We start from the raw sequence: 9329 nt of genomic DNA on the forward strand, positions 1-9329 counted from the left end.
TTTGCTTTTTCTGTTCCATCTAAAACTTCTAGTTCCTAGTTTTTGTACAGCTAATATGTATTGTGGGGGGGGGGGTTCTTTTTTTGGAAAAAAAAAGAGAGGGAGAGACATCATTTTTATCAACGTGTAGTGTAACTACTGCCCTCCCCATGTCCACTGACTCATGTAACATTCCCGGCCAGCACGCGGGCTGACCCCATGCTGCCTTCCACCGAAAACTCCAGGTCTGTCATTGTAGTTTGGGGGTACGAGAGCCTCGAAAAGCAGCCCAATTTTCATTTTCTTTTTCTTGTTTGTTCACGGTGACAGCTGATGACCTACTGGTAGCTTTTTGGGAACATAGACATGCCAAAGAGCTCAGATTTCATCTGCAGGACGGTGGGGGGGGTGGGGCAGTCACGCCGGGGTTTATCCAGTGTTAAGTTCTTGCATCTCCTGTGTACCAAACTGGGCTTGGGGGGGGGGGGGTGGAGAGTGACAAAGGCTGGGGACAGATGTCCTCTAGGCCTCAGATGCCAGGGCGAGAGTGGGCATGAAGCGGGGGGCGGGGGGTCGGTGGAAGGGGGTGGAGGGCAGTGGTGCAGCAGGGATGGGGAAGGAAAGGAGGTGGTTCGGACGCTGCTTCCCAGCTGACTGGCCCTCCTCCAGGGCCTTCCCATGATGCCATCTCATGCTGAACAGCAGTGTGCGCATGTGTGTGCGTGTGTGTGTGTGTGTGTGTGTGTGTGTGTGTGTGTGTTGGGGGTGCAGGGGAGGCAGGGAAGAGGTGATATGTGGCCAAGAAAGGGATGTGGAGGCTGAGGAGAGGTCCATGTTGGACGTGGGGTGTGGGGAAAGATGGACCCTTTAAAAAAGGCACAGGTTGAGGCGCCTGGGTGGCTCAGTCAGTTAAGCCTCTGACTTCGGCTCAGGTCATGATCTCGCACTCTGTGAGTTCGAGCCCCACGTCGGGCGCCGTGCTGACAGCTCAGAGCCCGGAGCCCGCTTCGGATTCTGCGTCTCCCTCTCTCTCTGCCCCTCTGCCTCTCATGCTCTGTCTCTCTGTCTCTCTCTCTAAAAAATAAACATTAAAAAAAATTAAAAATAAAATAATGAAATCAAAAAGGCACAAGTTTCAGTGAGGCTGTGGATTTGAGGGTTAACACAGGCATCCAGAAATTAGCCCCCCGACCAGCACCCTGGTCACCCACGCTTCCATGACGGCACCCTCGCTCGGCCCTGTTACCGCCCATCTGAGCACCGTCTGGCCCTCTGGAGGCCCGGCACGGGGCCTTACTCCATTTTGGTCTGGCCCAGCACTGGCCCGGTGCCGGGCAGATCACAGGTGCTCAACACATGCCAGATGAATGCCTGAGTCTGACGATGAATGCGGTCTGGGTGGTGAGTGACTCAGCCATGCCTGAGGCTGGGGACACCCGGGTTCTGGTTTCCCCTTTAGCTTGCCCGTGACCCGAGCTGGGGTGTGCTGCGGAACATGTGCCTTCCTTTCGTTCCGTCCGCACGGTGGGGTTAGCAGAACCCCCCCCCCCATCTCCTTCCTGTTCTGAAGACGAGGAAAAGGGGAAGGGAGGGTGAAGGACCCAAGTTCCAGGTGGGCACAACATGCCAAGGGAAGGCTGCAGGCACACGGCCGGTCACTTTGGGGAAGTCGGCAGCGGCTGGGAGGCTGGACAGTGGGAGGCTGGGGGTTTGGAACTCAGGGGCTTCGCTGGAGTTTATAAGCAGGAGGAGGCCAGGAACAGTATCGGAGGAGACAGGACCAGGCCCGTGAAGGAAACTGAGACACCGTATTTTGGGAGGAGCCAGGAGCTTGGTTTCTTGTACCAGGAGAAAAGGGTCTAGGCAGCTGCCAGGACCATCACTGAGGGTCACTACTCCAGGGAAAATTTTCCCCACTTCCTCAATCTCTGTGGGCAACAGAGATGTAAATGTCAACAGTGCCTCCTGCTGCACAGCCTCGGCATTACAGTATCTTTGTCCTAGAGGTCACAAACAGCAGGTAAGGGAGATCTGTTCTAGAACGTTCGAGCTGGAATAACACACTCAACAGCTATTACTGCTGCTGCCGCTGCTGTTACTGGTTAAGAGCTTACCGTGCCCCAGGCACTGTGCTAAGTAAATCTCCTGGATTATCTCATTTAATCTTCCCAATGACCCTATAAGATAGGAACTATTATTAACCCCGTTTTTCAGATGGCAAAACTGAAGCAGGGAACATAAATGATTCTTCCCAAGGTCTCACATTAGTTTGTAGCAAGATTAGCTTTCCAGCCCAGGTGTCTCACTCAAAAGCCTATAGTTTTAACTGCATTCTTGGGCCTCCCGTCAAGTCTGAGGATGATGTCAGTCTTTCCATCATCTCCACTCGGTTGGTTCTAGAGTTGCTATCTAGAACTCTGTTGAGAAGGATTCTGAGTGCCGCGATGAATTACTGATGTCTGTGGGGGGCACAGGCAGGGATGGGGCAGCGTTTCCGATCTCGTCGAACCTACTCGGGGACACTGCACACCAAAGGAAAGTGATCCAGACTGAGCCGTTGCATTGGACCAAGCCATTTCCCCAGAAAGGGGTTTCCCGAGAAGGGGGCCAAGGCTTAACCCTCTGACCTCTGTGTTTACTTGTTCACTCAGGGACTGAAAGGGCATCTCACGCTTGTCCTGTCCGAATATGAGCCCTTGCTTGGGACCTCCTGAGCCATCTTCCCGCCATTTTCCCCATTCTAGGCACAAGGCATTACTGGTCCCTGTTCCTTAGCCAGAAGCCTTAGTATCATCCTTAACCCTCTTACCTCCCACACCCTACATCCAATCTTCCAACAAATCTCATCGGTTCCATTTCCACCCTCAAAACACGTCCAGAATCCAGCTACTCATCACCTTCCCAGCTACCCCTGGACTCACATGGCAGCCACATAGGCAGTCTTGGTACATGCACCTTTACCCCCTGCACTCGGTGTCCACACTGCAGGCACAGCCCTTAGGTCTTCTTGGTTTTCAAAGTACCTTTATTATTATTATTATTACTGTTTTAATTGCAGAGAGAGCAAGCAAGAGAGAGGGGTAAACAGAGAGAGAGAGAGAGAGAGAGAGAGAGAATCTTAAGCAGACTCCATGCTCAGCATGGAGCCCAACGCAAGGCTCAATGTGGGGCTCAATCCCATGACCCTGGGATCATGACCTGGGCCAAAATCAAGAGTCAGATGCTCAACTGAGCCACACAGGCGCCCCTGGTTTTCAAAGTACAGTACTTTTACACACGATACACACACACAGTAAAGAAGGGCAGGGAATTGTCACTCCCATTTGGCAGATGAGAAAAATCGAGGCACACCATGATGTAACTGGCCCAAAGAGGCACACCAGGGAAGCGCAGTCCAGGGCTCTTACCATGATGTTGTATAATACCTGATCCCTGCAACTCACAGAGCTTCCTCTGAGCACGTCTGAGAGTTACACACACACACACACACACACACACACACACACGCCACCTAACCCAGAGGATGCAGGAGGTCAGGTAGGGAGGATGTCAAGGAGGTCAGGGGAGACGGTCTCTCCGCCTTGGAGTGGCTGGGGAAATGGCTCGGTCCAATGCAACGGCTCAGTCTGGATCACTTTCCTTTGGTGTGTGGTGTCCCCTGGTGTTCACTCTTAGCAAATGCAGTTGGTTGATTATCTAAGGAAGCTTTTTGGGAGAATCCCCAGGCTCTGAAGGTAAAGGAGGAGCCTGGGCGCTCTGGGACCACACCCTGACCAGGCTCCCTCCCAGCAGAGGTCTTTGTTCCTTAAAGGCCAGAGCCTGTGTCCAGGTGTGGAAGGGCCATGCCGCTCCTTCCAAAGCTTACCCATCCACACCTCATGGGAACCCAAACTGGTACAGCTATTCTGAAAGCAGTTATTTAAAAAAAAAAAAAAAAAAAAAAAATCAAGATTTAAAAAAAGGTTTTAAATGACAGGCTTATTATATAATGTTAAATGGAAAATTAGGACAAAAACGCGTGTAAAAATACCATCTATGCATACATCTACCGAAGATAGACACACAAATGGCAGCAATGAGTCTTTCTGAAGAGTAGAATTATGTTTTATTTTTATTTTTTAATAGTTTTTAAATTTTTTCTGTACAACACGTTTCATGTTTCTAAAGTTTTAAAAATTTTTTTTTTTCAACGTTTTTAATTTATTTTTGGGACAGAGAGAGACAGAGCATGAACGGGGGAGGGGCAGAGAGAGAGGGAGACACAGAATCGGAAACAGGCTCCAGGCTCCGAGCCATCAGCCCAGAGCCTGACGCGGGGCTCGAACTCACGGACCGCGAGATCGTGACCTGGCTGAAGTCGGACGCTTAACCGACTGCGCCACCCAGGTGCCCCTCTAAAGTTTTATATAAAGGTGGGGCGCCTGGGTGGCTCAGTCAGTTGAGCGCCCGACTTGGGCTCAGGTCATGATCTCGCGGTTCACGAGCTCGGGCCCCGCATCGGCCTCTGTGCCTGCTCGGAGCCTGCTTCAGAGTTTGTGTTTCCGTCTCTCTCTGCCCCTCCTCTGCTCATGTTTTCTCTCTCTCTCTCTCTCAAAAATAAATTTAAAAAATAAAGTTTTATAAAGGAAAAAATAAATAAATAAAGCCCTTTCCATCTGGCGTCCTGCCCCTGTTGCCTGCTGTGAGCTGGTCAGAATGTCCCCTCCAGAATGCTATTCCATGAACATTGGGCAAGTTGAAGATGTGTCCACTGGTGGGGACACATGTGTATTCCAGTGGGGAACTTCTGAACACGGTGCCTTACTCAAGCATTTCAGAGCCCTGGCAGGGTGGGAGCAGGGGGTTGGAAAGGGCAGAGGGACTCCCTGGGGACCAAGAAACCTTAGCTGTCAGAGAGAGGGATGCAGGGAAGCCAAGAGAAAGTTGATGACCAAGGTTCTCAGGCAGAGAGGAAGAGGGGCCTCAGAGAGATGGTGTATATGAGTGTGCCCAGGACCAGAGAAGTGACTAGGTGTGCCCAAGGTCACACAGCAGGTGACAGGGTGTGTCTGGTGTTCAGATCATCTACCCCCAATTCCTGAGCAACCTGGAACTTACAGGAAGCACCCACGGAAATGCAAATTAGCACAACAGTGAGAAAACACTTTTGGCAATACATTTTTAAGTTTGAAGAGGTCAAAGGTTGGCCAGGATGTTGGGAAAGGGATATGTTCATGTGTCCTACTGGTAGGAGTTAGATTGGTTTAGCCACTGCAGAGAGCAGTTTGCAGTACCTGCTAAATTTTCAAATGCATCCTGTGACCCAGCAGATCCATATCTCAGTATTATCTACCCCAGGGTCACAGAGGTGATCATTGAGGCGTTTTGTCATCTTAAAAAACTAAGAACTTCCTAAATATCCACCAACTGGAGAAGGATTAAATGTGACACATCTGACCCACAGAATACTTTAAGAAGGGGGCGGGGGGGGGGGGGTACAGTGGGGAAAATTCTCCATGGAGTGTTGTCTGCTGAAAAGGGCCAGAAACAAGTGGCAGAATGAGGGTATGAAACAATGTATATAAAACCACACAGACCGAGGCACAGGATCATCTGTGTTCCCGGGGTCCGTGAGAAAAGACTTGGAAAAATCCGCCCCCCCCCAAAAAAAAAACTGGCAATAGCAGTGGGTTGGGTGTGATTGGGGGGAGATAGGAGAACGTGTGAAGAGGAAAGTGTATCCACCTATCGCTTGTGTAATCAAAAATTCACCATTAGAAAGAGATTCGAGAAAGACCAAAAGGAAGAAAGGGAGGGAGTCAGGAGCCCCCCGCCCCAGGAGGATATAGCACGTGGCAGGCCCAGGAGGACCAGCACAAGAACGGAGACCCCACTGAGATGAAGAATGGGGGAGGTGAGCAGAGGCTCCCGGGCAGGGGTGCGTGGCTGCGGGGCGACAGGTTCCCCGCGGCCGCCCCCGCTTTCCCAGAAGAAGCAGGCGGGCCTGGGGCCGGGTCCCGGCAGGTGCCCGGCCGTCTCTGCACGCCCGGCGGTCAGCACACCTGGGAGCCGCTCTCAAGCGCCTGGGGGCCTTCCCAGGCCTGGAAGGAGCAGACTGAGGCAGGTTTGGAAGAGCCAGGCTGCTCTTACGGGAAAGGGAGAAGGGGTTCCCGGCCAGCGCCGCCCTGCCCCTCCTCTCCCAAGCCTCTGCGTCCCCATCCCCGCCCCGCCCCGCCGGGTGGCCGCGCCTCCCCGCAGTCCCCCTCCGGTCCAGGCCCAGAGGGAGCGGCAGGAGCGGCTGAGGCTGGAAGGGAAGGGGCCCCAGGCGAAGGGCTATGTCAAGGCTGGGTAATCCTAGGCTCTTTCCAGGCTGCCATATGTTTCCAGGCTGCCTAGGTTCAAATCCTGGCTCCACCTGTCTGTGCCCTTAGCAACCCCCCTCTCTTCAATGGAGATATAATTCGCCTACTACAAAATTCACCCTTTAGAAGTGTACGATGTTTGGGGCGCCTGGGTGGCTCAGTTAAGCATCTGACTTTGGCTCGGGTCACGATCTCAGGGTTGGTGAGTTCGAGCTCTGTGCTGACAGCTCAGAGCCTGGAACCCCTTGGGATTCTGTGTCTCCCTCTCTCTCTGCCCTCCCCTGCTCATTCTCTCTCTCTCTCTCTCTCTCAAATAAACATTTAAAAATTATTTTAAAAAAGAAGCATACAGTGTTTAATATAGTCATTAAGCCATGCAACTGGGGGAAAAAATGCCACAAGGGATTCCAGTCCTAACACAGAACAAAAAGTTACAAAATCCATTTTCTCCACCTCTCCCTTCATATGTCTCATCTTCGCAGCCTCTGTTCCCTAAACTTGCTCCTTTCTTCTCCAAATGCCTAAGCCCCAGTTGGCTCTTAACTTTTCCCTCCTCTCCTGCCTTTTCCAGTGTTTATTGATCCAGTCTCGCTAGGCCCCTTGCTGGCCCAGGCAGGAGAGGGAGAGGCTGGGAATCCTCGTACAGCAGTGTGGTTTTATACACGTTATTCTCAGAGTCTGTGGAAGAGGCACGATTATAAAATCCCACCTGTGGACAGAAACATGACTGTGAAGTCATACTTTCAAAAGAGATACTGAGGTCTTGTAAGTATGAGTCAATGTCAAGTTCAGCTTAGTAAACATTTAAGTGAGTGGCTTCCTGCCAAGAATCAGGAGGGAAGCTGGGTTGTTTGGAGCATGCAGAATTGTGTTTGAGCCCCAGATGTTGAAGGTGCGTGGGTCTTACCTATCCTGTGCCAGGTCCTGAGGATGTACTCAGGAAGAGAGAGATTCCAGGCACAAATATGATTTCCGTGAAATGGTGATTAAGTAGTACGAAGGAGACATATGTGGGGACTGGGAAGAAACCAAAGTCAGGAAGTGAAGAAAGCGCCCTGAGAAAGTGACTTAGGGACTGAGACAGGAAGCAGCAACAGGCACTGACTAGGGGACAAGGGGGAAGAGCAACCTGGGAAGGGAAAACCCCAGGAGGTGAGACAGACAGACAGACAGACAGACAGAAGGGAGAGGAAGGGAGGGAGGGAGGGAGGGAGGGAATGGGGGAGAGAAACCAGCAGAGCACTCTGTACCTGGAGCCTAGAGAATTGGAAGAGAGGGTCAAAGGGAAGGTGGAGGCCACATTGTAAACTTGATCGTGTGTAAGACATCTTGAGCCTCGTGCTGTGGAACGTAAGCCTTATTCCCCACTTAGGGCTTGGGATGTGCTTTGTTCTAACCATGGAGAAGCTCAGTGATGGTTCTTTCCCAGTGTAGAAATGCAGGCCTACGTAGGCTCAGAAGAACCAATTGGGTGCATTTCTTCACAACTCCGTGTTCGGTGACCTCACGTTGAACTTGCCATGGAGAGAGTCACCCCAGAAACTGACACGGGGCTTCCTCCTGTTCCCCGCCCCCCCAGACCCACTTGTTAAACATTTTCCAGCTGACCTCCCAGTTTAGTGCTGTGATCTTTGCAAATCAGGAAGTGATCAAGATCGGGGAATTTCATTTTTGTCTGCCCTTAACCATCTGGAGGATAAATAGCAGAAGTTGAAACCCACGGGCTTTGAGGACGGCCAGACCAAGATTCAAATCCTAGCCCCATCACTAATCAGCTGTGTGATCCTGGGTAAGCGATGTAACCTCTCAGAGTTCCGCCTGTTAAAAGGGATACAAATACCCACCTCGTGGGGTTGTCGTGAGGATTAAACACCACAATATATGTAAACTGCAGAGGCTGTTGCACAGCAAGGATTCAAATAAATATTAAGGGTATTGAATGCTGTTTTAGATAAAGAGATCTCAGTAGAAGTATACTCATTTTATACCAGAATGGATTTACGAGCAATACTGGGGATAGTGGAAAGGTCCTGGAGTGGCACACTGAGGACCTGCGTAGACGCTAGGTTGTGGTAACTGGCTGAGATTTTTCTGACCCGCATCCAAGATGACTTCCTTTAAGGTTTTGAGAGAAGTAACTAACCTGACCTTTATGGTCACGAAATGTTCTTTCATGTTGATTCAGAATGTCATCCAGACGTACGGTTTCCTAGCTTGAGATTATAGGGTATGGGGGAAAGGGGCGGGGGAGAACAAGCACGCGGCAGATTTTGTCAAAAAGAACAGGTACCATCGGGGCGCCCGGGTGGCTCAGTCAGCTGAGCGTCTGACTCTTGGTCTCGGCTCAGGTCTTGATCTCAGGGTCGTGAGTTCAAGCCCCGCACTGGGCTCTGTGCTGGGCTTGAAGCCTACTGAAAAGCAAAACAAAAAACAGGTGCCAGATTCAGACAAGCCAAGTGGGTGGAGCAGGTGGCAGATGAAGACATTTCCCCAGTGCCCTGTCCCCACTGCCACCCTGCTCCCAGTTCACTGGGATTCTTGGCCTGAAAGAGCTGCAGTGGGTTGGATGAAGTTGGTTGGGGGGGTGGGGGTGGGGGGGTTCTTCCATCTTCCTTGTCTTTGAGGTCCAAACATGGTCCCTGTAAGCCCCTGTCAAGTAGTGCTGACTGAGGGGCACCTGGGTGGCTCAGTCAGTTGAGCGTCCAACTCTCCATTTTGGCTCAGGTCATGGGATTGAGCCCCATGTCGGACCCAGCGCTGAGAGCACAGAGCCTGCTTCTCTCTTTCCCTCTCTCACTACCCATCCCCTACTCTCTGTCTCTCTCCATCTCTCTGTCTCTCTCTCACAAATAAATAAACTTAAAAGAAATAGTGCTGACTGAGCTGAAATCATAGATGCGAATCTCAGAACTGTCCTGAGATTCCTGAATGTTTTCACCCAGGGCCAAACTCAGGGCCACTTTTGGATCCACCTAGTTCTGTGAAAATGCATTCTCTCAATCGAGAACT

Source organism: Neofelis nebulosa, chromosome 2 (genome assembly GCF_028018385.1).
Source record: "Neofelis nebulosa isolate mNeoNeb1 chromosome 2, mNeoNeb1.pri, whole genome shotgun sequence".
NCBI classification, from domain to species: Eukaryota; Metazoa; Chordata; class Mammalia; order Carnivora; family Felidae; genus Neofelis; species Neofelis nebulosa.